At 35.8% G+C, this 9,357-nt stretch overlaps 34 non-coding genes and 1 pseudogene across 34 annotated transcripts; all 35 read right to left on the bottom strand.

The window, feature by feature from the left end:
• Positions 1–37: 37 nt before the first annotated feature.
• Positions 38–156, bottom strand: LOC145300071 (5S ribosomal RNA). Its single transcript, XR_013872307.1, has one exon. It is a non-coding gene; the product is annotated as a 5S ribosomal RNA (ribosomal RNA).
• A 149-nt stretch (positions 157–305) lies between these two features.
• On the bottom strand, positions 306–424 carry LOC145300603 (5S ribosomal RNA). The gene has a single exon (XR_013872817.1). It is a non-coding gene; the product is annotated as a 5S ribosomal RNA (ribosomal RNA).
• Positions 425–575: 151 nt separating this feature from the next.
• On the bottom strand, positions 576–694 carry LOC145298885 (5S ribosomal RNA). Its single transcript, XR_013871153.1, has one exon. It is a non-coding gene; the product is annotated as a 5S ribosomal RNA (ribosomal RNA).
• A 151-nt stretch (positions 695–845) lies between these two features.
• On the bottom strand, positions 846–964 carry LOC145300727 (5S ribosomal RNA). Its single transcript, XR_013872939.1, has one exon. It is a non-coding gene; the product is annotated as a 5S ribosomal RNA (ribosomal RNA).
• Positions 965–1,113: 149 nt separating this feature from the next.
• On the bottom strand, positions 1,114–1,232 carry LOC145299447 (5S ribosomal RNA). The gene has a single exon (XR_013871703.1). It is a non-coding gene; the product is annotated as a 5S ribosomal RNA (ribosomal RNA).
• Positions 1,233–1,384: 152 nt separating this feature from the next.
• LOC145301007 (5S ribosomal RNA) lies at positions 1,385–1,503 on the bottom strand. Its single transcript, XR_013873210.1, has one exon. It is a non-coding gene; the product is annotated as a 5S ribosomal RNA (ribosomal RNA).
• Positions 1,504–1,655: 152 nt separating this feature from the next.
• LOC145298883 (5S ribosomal RNA) lies at positions 1,656–1,774 on the bottom strand. The gene has a single exon (XR_013871151.1). It is a non-coding gene; the product is annotated as a 5S ribosomal RNA (ribosomal RNA).
• A 150-nt stretch (positions 1,775–1,924) lies between these two features.
• On the bottom strand, positions 1,925–2,043 carry LOC145298882 (5S ribosomal RNA). Its single transcript, XR_013871150.1, has one exon. It is a non-coding gene; the product is annotated as a 5S ribosomal RNA (ribosomal RNA).
• Positions 2,044–2,192: 149 nt separating this feature from the next.
• LOC145298881 (5S ribosomal RNA) lies at positions 2,193–2,311 on the bottom strand. The gene has a single exon (XR_013871149.1). It is a non-coding gene; the product is annotated as a 5S ribosomal RNA (ribosomal RNA).
• Positions 2,312–2,462: 151 nt separating this feature from the next.
• On the bottom strand, positions 2,463–2,581 carry LOC145299941 (5S ribosomal RNA). The gene has a single exon (XR_013872183.1). It is a non-coding gene; the product is annotated as a 5S ribosomal RNA (ribosomal RNA).
• Positions 2,582–2,733: 152 nt separating this feature from the next.
• LOC145300718 (5S ribosomal RNA) lies at positions 2,734–2,852 on the bottom strand. Its single transcript, XR_013872930.1, has one exon. It is a non-coding gene; the product is annotated as a 5S ribosomal RNA (ribosomal RNA).
• A 152-nt stretch (positions 2,853–3,004) lies between these two features.
• Positions 3,005–3,123, bottom strand: LOC145300716 (5S ribosomal RNA). Its single transcript, XR_013872928.1, has one exon. It is a non-coding gene; the product is annotated as a 5S ribosomal RNA (ribosomal RNA).
• A 152-nt stretch (positions 3,124–3,275) lies between these two features.
• On the bottom strand, positions 3,276–3,394 carry LOC145298880 (5S ribosomal RNA). The gene has a single exon (XR_013871148.1). It is a non-coding gene; the product is annotated as a 5S ribosomal RNA (ribosomal RNA).
• A 152-nt stretch (positions 3,395–3,546) lies between these two features.
• On the bottom strand, positions 3,547–3,665 carry LOC145300628 (5S ribosomal RNA). Its single transcript, XR_013872842.1, has one exon. It is a non-coding gene; the product is annotated as a 5S ribosomal RNA (ribosomal RNA).
• A 152-nt stretch (positions 3,666–3,817) lies between these two features.
• On the bottom strand, positions 3,818–3,936 carry LOC145298879 (5S ribosomal RNA). The gene has a single exon (XR_013871147.1). It is a non-coding gene; the product is annotated as a 5S ribosomal RNA (ribosomal RNA).
• A 152-nt stretch (positions 3,937–4,088) lies between these two features.
• On the bottom strand, positions 4,089–4,207 carry LOC145300715 (5S ribosomal RNA). Its single transcript, XR_013872927.1, has one exon. It is a non-coding gene; the product is annotated as a 5S ribosomal RNA (ribosomal RNA).
• Positions 4,208–4,359: 152 nt separating this feature from the next.
• LOC145300714 (5S ribosomal RNA) lies at positions 4,360–4,478 on the bottom strand. Its single transcript, XR_013872926.1, has one exon. It is a non-coding gene; the product is annotated as a 5S ribosomal RNA (ribosomal RNA).
• Positions 4,479–4,630: 152 nt separating this feature from the next.
• Positions 4,631–4,749, bottom strand: LOC145300929 (5S ribosomal RNA). The gene has a single exon (XR_013873136.1). It is a non-coding gene; the product is annotated as a 5S ribosomal RNA (ribosomal RNA).
• Positions 4,750–4,902: 153 nt separating this feature from the next.
• Positions 4,903–5,021, bottom strand: LOC145300070 (5S ribosomal RNA). Its single transcript, XR_013872306.1, has one exon. It is a non-coding gene; the product is annotated as a 5S ribosomal RNA (ribosomal RNA).
• Positions 5,022–5,170: 149 nt separating this feature from the next.
• On the bottom strand, positions 5,171–5,289 carry LOC145300602 (5S ribosomal RNA). The gene has a single exon (XR_013872816.1). It is a non-coding gene; the product is annotated as a 5S ribosomal RNA (ribosomal RNA).
• A 151-nt stretch (positions 5,290–5,440) lies between these two features.
• Positions 5,441–5,559, bottom strand: LOC145298878 (5S ribosomal RNA). Its single transcript, XR_013871146.1, has one exon. It is a non-coding gene; the product is annotated as a 5S ribosomal RNA (ribosomal RNA).
• Positions 5,560–5,710: 151 nt separating this feature from the next.
• On the bottom strand, positions 5,711–5,829 carry LOC145300726 (5S ribosomal RNA). Its single transcript, XR_013872938.1, has one exon. It is a non-coding gene; the product is annotated as a 5S ribosomal RNA (ribosomal RNA).
• A 149-nt stretch (positions 5,830–5,978) lies between these two features.
• LOC145299446 (5S ribosomal RNA) lies at positions 5,979–6,097 on the bottom strand. The gene has a single exon (XR_013871702.1). It is a non-coding gene; the product is annotated as a 5S ribosomal RNA (ribosomal RNA).
• A 152-nt stretch (positions 6,098–6,249) lies between these two features.
• LOC145301315 (5S ribosomal RNA) lies at positions 6,250–6,368 on the bottom strand (annotated as a pseudogene).
• Positions 6,369–6,520: 152 nt separating this feature from the next.
• Positions 6,521–6,639, bottom strand: LOC145298877 (5S ribosomal RNA). Its single transcript, XR_013871145.1, has one exon. It is a non-coding gene; the product is annotated as a 5S ribosomal RNA (ribosomal RNA).
• Positions 6,640–6,790: 151 nt separating this feature from the next.
• LOC145298876 (5S ribosomal RNA) lies at positions 6,791–6,909 on the bottom strand. The gene has a single exon (XR_013871144.1). It is a non-coding gene; the product is annotated as a 5S ribosomal RNA (ribosomal RNA).
• A 149-nt stretch (positions 6,910–7,058) lies between these two features.
• On the bottom strand, positions 7,059–7,177 carry LOC145298875 (5S ribosomal RNA). The gene has a single exon (XR_013871143.1). It is a non-coding gene; the product is annotated as a 5S ribosomal RNA (ribosomal RNA).
• Positions 7,178–7,328: 151 nt separating this feature from the next.
• LOC145299396 (5S ribosomal RNA) lies at positions 7,329–7,447 on the bottom strand. The gene has a single exon (XR_013871653.1). It is a non-coding gene; the product is annotated as a 5S ribosomal RNA (ribosomal RNA).
• A 149-nt stretch (positions 7,448–7,596) lies between these two features.
• Positions 7,597–7,715, bottom strand: LOC145301006 (5S ribosomal RNA). Its single transcript, XR_013873209.1, has one exon. It is a non-coding gene; the product is annotated as a 5S ribosomal RNA (ribosomal RNA).
• Positions 7,716–7,867: 152 nt separating this feature from the next.
• LOC145298874 (5S ribosomal RNA) lies at positions 7,868–7,986 on the bottom strand. Its single transcript, XR_013871142.1, has one exon. It is a non-coding gene; the product is annotated as a 5S ribosomal RNA (ribosomal RNA).
• Positions 7,987–8,136: 150 nt separating this feature from the next.
• LOC145298872 (5S ribosomal RNA) lies at positions 8,137–8,255 on the bottom strand. Its single transcript, XR_013871140.1, has one exon. It is a non-coding gene; the product is annotated as a 5S ribosomal RNA (ribosomal RNA).
• Positions 8,256–8,404: 149 nt separating this feature from the next.
• Positions 8,405–8,523, bottom strand: LOC145300908 (5S ribosomal RNA). Its single transcript, XR_013873116.1, has one exon. It is a non-coding gene; the product is annotated as a 5S ribosomal RNA (ribosomal RNA).
• Positions 8,524–8,674: 151 nt separating this feature from the next.
• Positions 8,675–8,793, bottom strand: LOC145301282 (5S ribosomal RNA). The gene has a single exon (XR_013873480.1). It is a non-coding gene; the product is annotated as a 5S ribosomal RNA (ribosomal RNA).
• Positions 8,794–8,945: 152 nt separating this feature from the next.
• LOC145298871 (5S ribosomal RNA) lies at positions 8,946–9,064 on the bottom strand. The gene has a single exon (XR_013871139.1). It is a non-coding gene; the product is annotated as a 5S ribosomal RNA (ribosomal RNA).
• Positions 9,065–9,214: 150 nt separating this feature from the next.
• LOC145298870 (5S ribosomal RNA) lies at positions 9,215–9,333 on the bottom strand. Its single transcript, XR_013871138.1, has one exon. It is a non-coding gene; the product is annotated as a 5S ribosomal RNA (ribosomal RNA).
• Positions 9,334–9,357: the final 24 nt, after the last annotated feature.

Here is a 9,357-nt window from a genome sequence, read left to right as displayed (position 1 = left end):
CGCATTTTTATGAGTTTTTCCAAAAATTCAGGGGAAATGCTTACAGCACCTGGTATTCCCAAGCGGTCACCCATCTAAGTACTGACCAGGCTCTACGTTGCTTAACTTCGGGAATCGGACGAGAACCGGTGTTTTCAACGTGATATGGCCGTAAGCGAAGACGTGCCATAATTTTAACTATTACAATTTCAATATTTATTTACCAAATCTGATAATTTAATGATACTTTATTTGTTTTTTTTACCTAATATTTTACATTAAAATCGAACGCATTTTTATGAGTTTTTCCAAAAATTCAGGGGAAGTGCTTACAGCACCTGGTATTCCCAAGCGGTCACCCATCTAAGTACTGACCAGGCTCTACGTTGCTTAACTTCGGGGATCGGACGAGAACCGGTGTTTTATACGTGATATGGCCGTAAGCGAAGACGTGCCATAATTTTAACTATTACAATTTCAATATTTATTTACCAAATCTGATAATGTAATGATATTTTGTTTTTTGTTTTTTTATCTAATATTTTACATTAAAATCGAACGCATTTTTATGAGTTTTTCCAAATATTCAGGGGAAATGCTTACAGCACCTGGTATTCCCAAGCGGTCACCCATCTAAGTACTGACCAGGCTCTACGTTGCTTAACTTCGGGGATCGGACGAGAACCGGTGTTTTCAACGTGATATGGCCGTAAGCGAAGACGTGCCATAATTTTAACTATTACAATTTCAATATTTATTTACCAAATCTGATAATGTAATGATATTTTGTTTTTTGTTTTTTTATCTAATATTTTACATTAAAATCGAACGCATTTTTATGAGTTTTTCCAAAAATTCAGGGGAACTGCTTACAGCACCTGGTATTCCGAAGCGGTCACCCATCTAAGTACTGACCAGGCTCTACGTTGCTTAACTTCGGGGATCGAACGAGAACCGGTGTTTTCAACGTGATATTGCCGTAAGCGAAGAAGTGCGATAATTTTAACTATTACAATTTCAATATTTATTTACCAAATCTGATAATTTAATGATACTTTATTTGTTTTTTTTACCTAATATTTTACATAAATATCGAACGCATTTTTATGAGTTTTTCCAAAAATTCAGGGGAAATGCTTACAGCACCTGGTATTCCCAAGCGGTCACCCATCTAAGTACTGACCAGGCTCTACGTTGCTTAACTTCGGGGATCGAACGAGAACCGGTGTTTTCAACGTGATATGGCCGTAAGCGAAGAAGTGCCATAATTTTAACTATTACAATTTCAATATTTATTTACCAAATCTGATAATGTAATGATATTTTGTTTTTTGTTTTTTTTACCTAATATTTTACATTAAAATCGAACGCATTTTTATGAGTTTTTCCAAAAATTCAGGGGAAATGCTTACAGCACCTGGTATTCCCGAACGGTCACCCATCTAAGTACTGACCAGACTCTACGTTGCTTAACGTCGGGGATCGGACGAGAACCGGTGTTTTCAACGTGATATGGCCGTAAGCGAAGACGTGCCATAATTTTAACTATTACAATTTTAATATTTATTTACCAAATCTGATAATGTAATGATATTTTGTTTTTTGTTTGTTTTATCTAATATTTTACATTAAAATCGAACGCATTTTTATGAGTTTTTCCAAAAATTCAGGGGAAATGCTTACAGCACCTGGTATTCCCAAGCGGTCACCCATCTAAGTACTGACCAGGCTCTACGTTGCTTAACTTCGGGGATCGGACGAGAACCGGTGTTTTCAACGTGATATGGCCGTAAGCGAAGACGTGCCATAATTTTAACTATTACAATTTCAATATTTATTTACCAAATCTGATAATGTAATGATATTTTTTTTTTTTTTTTTTATCTAATATTTTACATTAAAATCGAACGCATTTTTAAGAGTTTTTCCAAAAATTCAGGGGAAATGCTTACAGCACCTGGTATTCCCAAGCGGTCACCCATCTAAGTACTGACCAGGCTCTACGTTGCTTAACTTCGGGGATCGGACGAGAACCGGTGTTTTCAACGTGATATGGCCGTAAGCGAAGAAGTGCGATAATTTTAACTATTACAATTTCAATATTTATTTACCAAATCTGATAATTTAATGATACTTTATTTGTTTTTTTTACCTAATATTTTACATTAAAATCGAACGCATTTTTATGAGTGTTTCCAACAATTCAGGGGAAATGCTTACAGCACCTGGTATTCCCAAGCGGTCACCCATCTAAGTACTGACCAGGCTCTACGTTGCTTAACTTCGGGGATCGGACGAGAACCGGTGTTTTCAACGTGATATGGCCGTAAGCGAAGACGTGCCATAATTTTAACTATTACAATTTCAATATTTATTTACCAAATCTGATAATGTAATGATATTTTGTTTTTTGTTTTTTTATCTAATATTTTACATTAAAATCGAACGCATTTTTATGAGTTTTTCCAAAAATTCAGGGGAAATGCTTACAGCACCTGGTATTCCGAAGCGGTCACCCATCTAAGTACTGACCAGGCTCTACGTTGCTTAACTTCGGGGATCGGACGAGAACCGGTGTTTTCAACGTGATATGGCCGTAAGCGAAGACGTGCCATAATTTTAACTATTACAATTTCAATATTTATTTACCAAATCTGATAATGTAATGATATTTTGTTTTTTGTTTTTTTTACCTAATATTTTACATTAAAATCGAACGCATTTTTATGAGTTTTTCCAAAAATTCAGGGGAAATGCTGACAGCACCTGGTATTCCGAAGCGGTCACCCATCTAAGTACTGACCAGGCTCTACGTTGCTTAACTTCGGGGATCGGACGAGAACCGGTGTTTTCAACGTGATATGGCCGTAAGCGAAGACGTGCCATAATTTTAACTATTACAATTTCAATATTTATTTACCAAATCTGATAATGTAATGATATTTTGTTTTTTGTTTTTTTTACCTAATATTTTACATTAAAATCGAACGCATTTTTATGAGTTTTTCCAAAAATTCAGGGGAAATGCTGACAGCACCTGGTATTCCGAAGCGGTCACCCATCTAAGTACTGACCAGGCTCTACGTTGCTTAACTTCGGGGATCGGACGAGAACCGGTGTTTTCAACGTGATATGGCCGTAAGCGAAGACGTGCCATAATTTTAACTATTACAATTTCAATATTTATTTACCAAATCTGATAATGTAATGATATTTTGTTTTTTGTTTTTTTTACCTAATATTTTACATTAAAATCGAACGCATTTTTATGAGTTTTTCCAAAAATTCAGGGGAAATGCTTACAGCACCTGGTATTCCCAAGCGGTCACCCATCTAAGTACTGACCAGGCTCTACGTTGCTTAACTTCGGGGATCGGACGAGAACCGGTGTTTTCAACGTGATATGGCCGTAAGCGAAGACGTGCCATAATTTTAACTATTACAATTTCAATATTTATTTACCAAATCTGATAATGTAATGATATTTTGTTTTTTGTTTTTTTTACCTAATATTTTACATTAAAATCGAACGCATTTTTATGAGTTTTTCCAAAAATTCAGGGGAAATGCTTACAGCACCTGGTATTCCCGAACGGTCACCCATCTAAGTACTGACCAGACTCTACGTTGCTTAACTTCGGGGATCGGACGAGAACCGGTGTTTTCAACGTGATATGGCCGTAAGCGAAGACGTGCCATAATTTTAACTATTACAATTTTAATATTTATTTACCAAATCTGATAATGTAATGATATTTTGTTTTTTGTTTGTTTTATCTAATATTTTACATTAAAATCGAACGCATTTTTATGAGTTTTTCCAAAAATTCAGGGGAAATGCTTACAGCACCTGGTATTCCCAAGCGGTCACCCATCTAAGTACTGACCAGGCTCTACGTTGCTTAACTTCGGGGATCGGACGAGAACCGGTGTTTTCAACGTGATATGGCCGTAAGCGAAGACGTGCCATAATTTTAACTATTACAATTTCAATATTTATTTACCAAATCTGATAATGTAATGATATTTTGTTTTTTGTTTTTTTTACCTAATATTTTACATTAAAATCGAACGCATTTTTATGAGTTTTTCCAAAAATTCAGGGGAAATGCTGACAGCACCTGGTATTCCGAAGCGGTCACCCATCTAAGTACTGACCAGGCTCTACGTTGCTTAACTTCGGGGATCGGACGAGAACCGGTGTTTTCAACGTGATATGGCCGTAAGCGAAGACGTGCCATAATTTTAACTATTACAATTTCAATATTTATTTACCAAATCTGATAATGTAATGATATTTTGTTTTTTGTTTTTTTTACCTAATATTTTACATTAAAATCGAACGCATTTTTATGAGTTTTTCCAAAAATTCAGGGGAAATGCTGACAGCACCTGGTATTCCGAAGCGGTCACCCATCTAAGTACTGACCAGGCTCTACGTTGCTTAACTTCGGGGATCGGACGAGAACCGGTGTTTTCAACGTGATATGGCCGTAAGCGAAGACGTGCCATAATTTTAACTATTACAATTTCAATATTTATTTACCAAATCTGATAATGTAATGATATTTTGTTTTTTGTTTTTTTTACCTAATATTTTACATTAAAATCGAACGCATTTTTATGAGTTTTTCCAAAAATTCAGGGGAAATGCTGACAGCACCTGGTATTCCGAAGCGGTCACCCATCTAAGTACTGACCAGGCTCTACGTTGCTTAACTGCGGGGATCGGACGAGAACCGGTGTTTTCAACGTGATATGGCCGTAAGCGAAGACGTGCCATAATTTTAACTATTACAATTTCAATATTTATTTACCAAATCTGATAATGTAATGATATTTTGTTTTTTGTTTTTTTTTACCTAATATTTTACATTAAAATCGAACGCATTTTTATGAGTTTTTCCAAAAATTCAGGGGAAATGCTTACAGCACCTGGTATTCCCAAGCGGTCACCCATCTAAGTACTGACCAGGCTCTACGTTGCTTAACTTCGGGAATCGGACGAGAACCGGTGTTTTCAACGTGATATGGCCGTAAGCGAAGACGTGCCATAATTTTAACTATTACAATTTCAATATTTATTTACCAAATCTGATAATTTAATGATACTTTATTTGTTTTTTTTACCTAATATTTTACATTAAAATCGAACGCATTTTTATGAGTTTTTCCAAAAATTCAGGGGAAGTGCTTACAGCACCTGGTATTCCCAAGCGGTCACCCATCTAAGTACTGACCAGGCTCTACGTTGCTTAACTTCGGGGATCGGACGAGAACCGGTGTTTTATACGTGATATGGCCGTAAGCGAAGACGTGCCATAATTTTAACTATTACAATTTCAATATTTATTTACCAAATCTGATAATGTAATGATATTTTGTTTTTTGTTTTTTTATCTAATATTTTACATTAAAATCGAACGCATTTTTATGAGTTTTTCCAAATATTCAGGGGAAATGCTTACAGCACCTGGTATTCCCAAGCGGTCACCCATCTAAGTACTGACCAGGCTCTACGTTGCTTAACTTCGGGGATCGGACGAGAACCGGTGTTTTCAACGTGATATGGCCGTAAGCGAAGACGTGCCATAATTTTAACTATTACAATTTCAATATTTATTTACCAAATCTGATAATGTAATGATATTTTGTTTTTTGTTTTTTTATCTAATATTTTACATTAAAATCGAACGCATTTTTATGAGTTTTTCCAAAAATTCAGGGGAACTGCTTACAGCACCTGGTATTCCGAAGCGGTCACCCATCTAAGTACTGACCAGGCTCTACGTTGCTTAACTTCGGGGATCGAACGAGAACCGGTGTTTTCAACGTGATATTGCCGTAAGCGAAGAAGTGCGATAATTTTAACTATTACAATTTCAATATTTATTTACCAAATCTGATAATTTAATGATACTTTATTTGTTTTTTTTACCTAATATTTTACATAAATATCGAACGCATTTTTATGAGTTTTTCCAAAAATTCAGGGGAAATGCTTACAGCACCTGGTATTCCCAAGCGGTCACCCATCTAAGTACTGACCAGGCTCTACGTTGCTTAACTTCGGGGATCGAACGAGAACCGGTGTTTTCAACGTGATATGGCCGTAAGCGAAGAAGTGCCATAATTTTAACTATTACAATTTCAATATTTATTTACCAAATCTGATAATGTAATGATATTTTGTTTTTTGTTTTTTTTACCTAATATTTTACATTAAAATCGAACGCATTTTTATGAGTTTTTCCAAAAATTCAGGGGAAATGCTTACAGCACCTGGTATTACCGAACGGTCACCCATCTAAGTACTGACCAGACTCTACGTTGCTTAACGTCGGGGATCGGACGAGAACCGGTGTTTTCAACGTGATATGGCCGTAAGCGAAGACGTGCCATAATTTTAACTATTACAATTTTAATATTTATTTACCAAATCTGATAATGTAATGATATTTTGTTTTTTGTTTGTTTTATCTAATATTTTACATTAAAATCGAACGCATTTTTATGAGTTTTTCCAAAAATTCAGGGGAAATGCTTACAGCACCTGGTATTCCCAAGCGGTCACCCATCTAAGTACTGACCAGGCTCTACGTTGCTTAACTTCGGGGATCGGACGAGAACCGGTGTTTTCAACGTGATATGGCCGTAAGCGAAGACGTGCCATAATTTTAACTATTACAATTTCAATATTTATTTACCAAATCTGATAATGTAATGATATTTTTTTTTTTTTTTTTTTATCTAATATTTTACATTAAAATCGAACGCATTTTTAAGAGTTTTTCCAAAAATTCAGGGGAAATGCTTACAGCACCTGGTATTCCCAAGCGGTCACCCATCTAAGTACTGACCAGGCTCTACGTTGCTTAACTTCGGGGATCGGACGAGAACCGGTGTTTTCAACGTGATATGGCCGTAAGCGAAGAAGTGCGATAATTTTAACTATTACAATTTCAATATTTATTTACCAAATCTGATAATTTAATGATACTTTATTTGTTTTTTTTACCTAATATTTTACATTAAAATCGAACGCATTTTTATGAGTGTTTCCAACAATTCAGGGGAAATGCTTACAGCACCTGGTATTCCCAAGCGGTCACCCATCTAAGTACTGACCAGGCTCTACGTTGCTTAACTTCGGGGATCGGACGAGAACCGGTGTTTTCAACGTGATATGGCCGTAAGCGAAGACGTGCCATAATTTTAACTATTACAATTTCAATATTTATTTACCAAATCTGATAATGTAATGATATTTTGTTTTTTGTGTTTTTATCTAATATTTTACATTAAAATCGAACGCATTTTTATGAGTTTTTCCAAAAATTCAGGGGAAATGCTTACAGCACCTGGTATTCCCAAGCGGTCACCCACCTAAGTACTGACCAGGCTCTACGTTGCTTAACTTCGGGGATCGGACGAGAACCGGTGTTTTCAACGTGATATGGCCGTAAGCGAAGAAGTGCGATAATTTTAACTATTACAATTTCAATATTTATTTACCAAATCTGATAATGTAATGATACTTTATTTGTTTTTTTTACCTAATATTTTACATTAAAATCGAACGCATTTTTATGAGTTTTTCCAAAAATTCAGGGGAAATGCTTACAGCACCTGGTATTCCCGAACGGTCACCCATCTAAGTACTGACCAGACTCTACGTTGCTTAACGTCGGGGATCGGACGAGAACCGGTGTTTTCAACGTGATATGGCCGTAAGCGAAGACGTGCCATAATTTTAACTATTACAATTTCAATATTTATTTACCAAATCTGATAATGTAATGATATTTTGTTTTTTGTTTGTTTTATCTAATATTTTACATTAAAATCGAACGCATTTTTATGAGTTTTTCCAAAAAGTCAGGGGAAATGCTTACAGCACCTGGTATTCCCAAGCGGTCACCCATCTAAGTACTGACCAGGCTCTACGTTGCTTAACTTCGGGGATCGGACGAGAACCGGTGTTTTCAACGTGATATGGCCGTAAGCGAAGACGTGCCATAATTTTAACTATTACAATTTCAATATTTATTTACCAAATCTGATAATGTAATGATATTTTGTTTTTTGTTTTTTATCTAAAATTTTACATTAAAATCGAACGCATTTTTAAGAGTTTTTCCAAAAATTCAGGGGAAATGCTTACAGCACCTGGTATTCCCAAGCGGTCACCCATCTAAGTACTGACCAGGCTCTACGTTGCTTAACTTCGGGGATCGGACGAGAACCGGTGTTTTCAACGTGATATGGCCGTAAGCGAAGAAGTGCGATAATTTTAACTATTACAATTTTAATATTTATTTACCAAATCTGATAATTTAATGATACTTTATTTGTTTTTTTTACCTAATATTTTACATTAAAATCGAACGCATTTTTATGAGTGTTTCCAACAATTCAGGGGAAATGCTTACAGCACCTGGTATTCCCAAGCGGTCACCCATCTAAGTACTGACCAGGCTCTACGTTGCTTAACTTCGGGGATAAGACGAGAACCGGTGTTTTCAACGTGATATGGCCGTAAGCGAAGACGTGCCATAATTTTAACTATTACAATTTCAATATTTATTTACCAAATCTGATAATGTAATGATATTTTGTTTTTTGTTTTTTTATCTAATATTTTACATTAAAATCGAACGCATTTTTATGAGTTTTTCCAAAAATTCAGGGGAAATGCTTACAGCACCTGGTATTCCCGAACGGTCACCCATCTAAGTACTGACCAGACTCTACGTTGCTAAACGTCGGGGATCGGACGAGAACCGGTGTTTTCAACGTGATATGGCCGTAAGCGAAGACGTGCCATAATTTTAACTATTACAATTTTAATATTTATTTACCAAATCTGATAATGTAATGATATTTTGTTTTTTGTTTGTTTTATCTAATATTTTACATTAAAATCGAACGCATTTTTATGAGTTTTTCCAAAAATTCAGGGGAAATGCTTACAGCACCTGGTATTCCCAAGCGGTCACCCATCTAAGTACTGACCAGGCTCTACGTTGCTTAACTTCGGGGATCGGACGAGAACCGGTGTTTTCAACGTGATATGGCCGTAAGCGAAGACGTGCCATAATTTTAACTATTACAATTTCAATATTTATTTACCAAATCTGATAATGTAATGATATTTTTTTTTTTTTTTTTTATCTAATATTTTACATTAAAATCGAACGCATTTTTAAGAGTTTTTCCAAAAATTCAGGGGAAATGCTTACAGCACCTGGTATTCCCAAGCGGTCACCCATCTAAGTACTGACCAGGCTCTACGTTGCTTAACTTCGGGGATCGGACGAGAACCGGTGTTTTCAACGTGATATGGCCGTAAGCGAAGAAGTGCGATAATTTTAACTA

The sequence above is a fragment of the Euprymna scolopes genome, chromosome 18 (assembly GCF_053919585.1).
Source record: "Euprymna scolopes isolate OS-2025 chromosome 18, ASM5391958v1, whole genome shotgun sequence".
NCBI classification, from domain to species: Eukaryota; Metazoa; Mollusca; class Cephalopoda; order Sepiida; family Sepiolidae; genus Euprymna; species Euprymna scolopes.
This window is presented reverse-complemented; position numbering and strand designations above follow the sequence as displayed.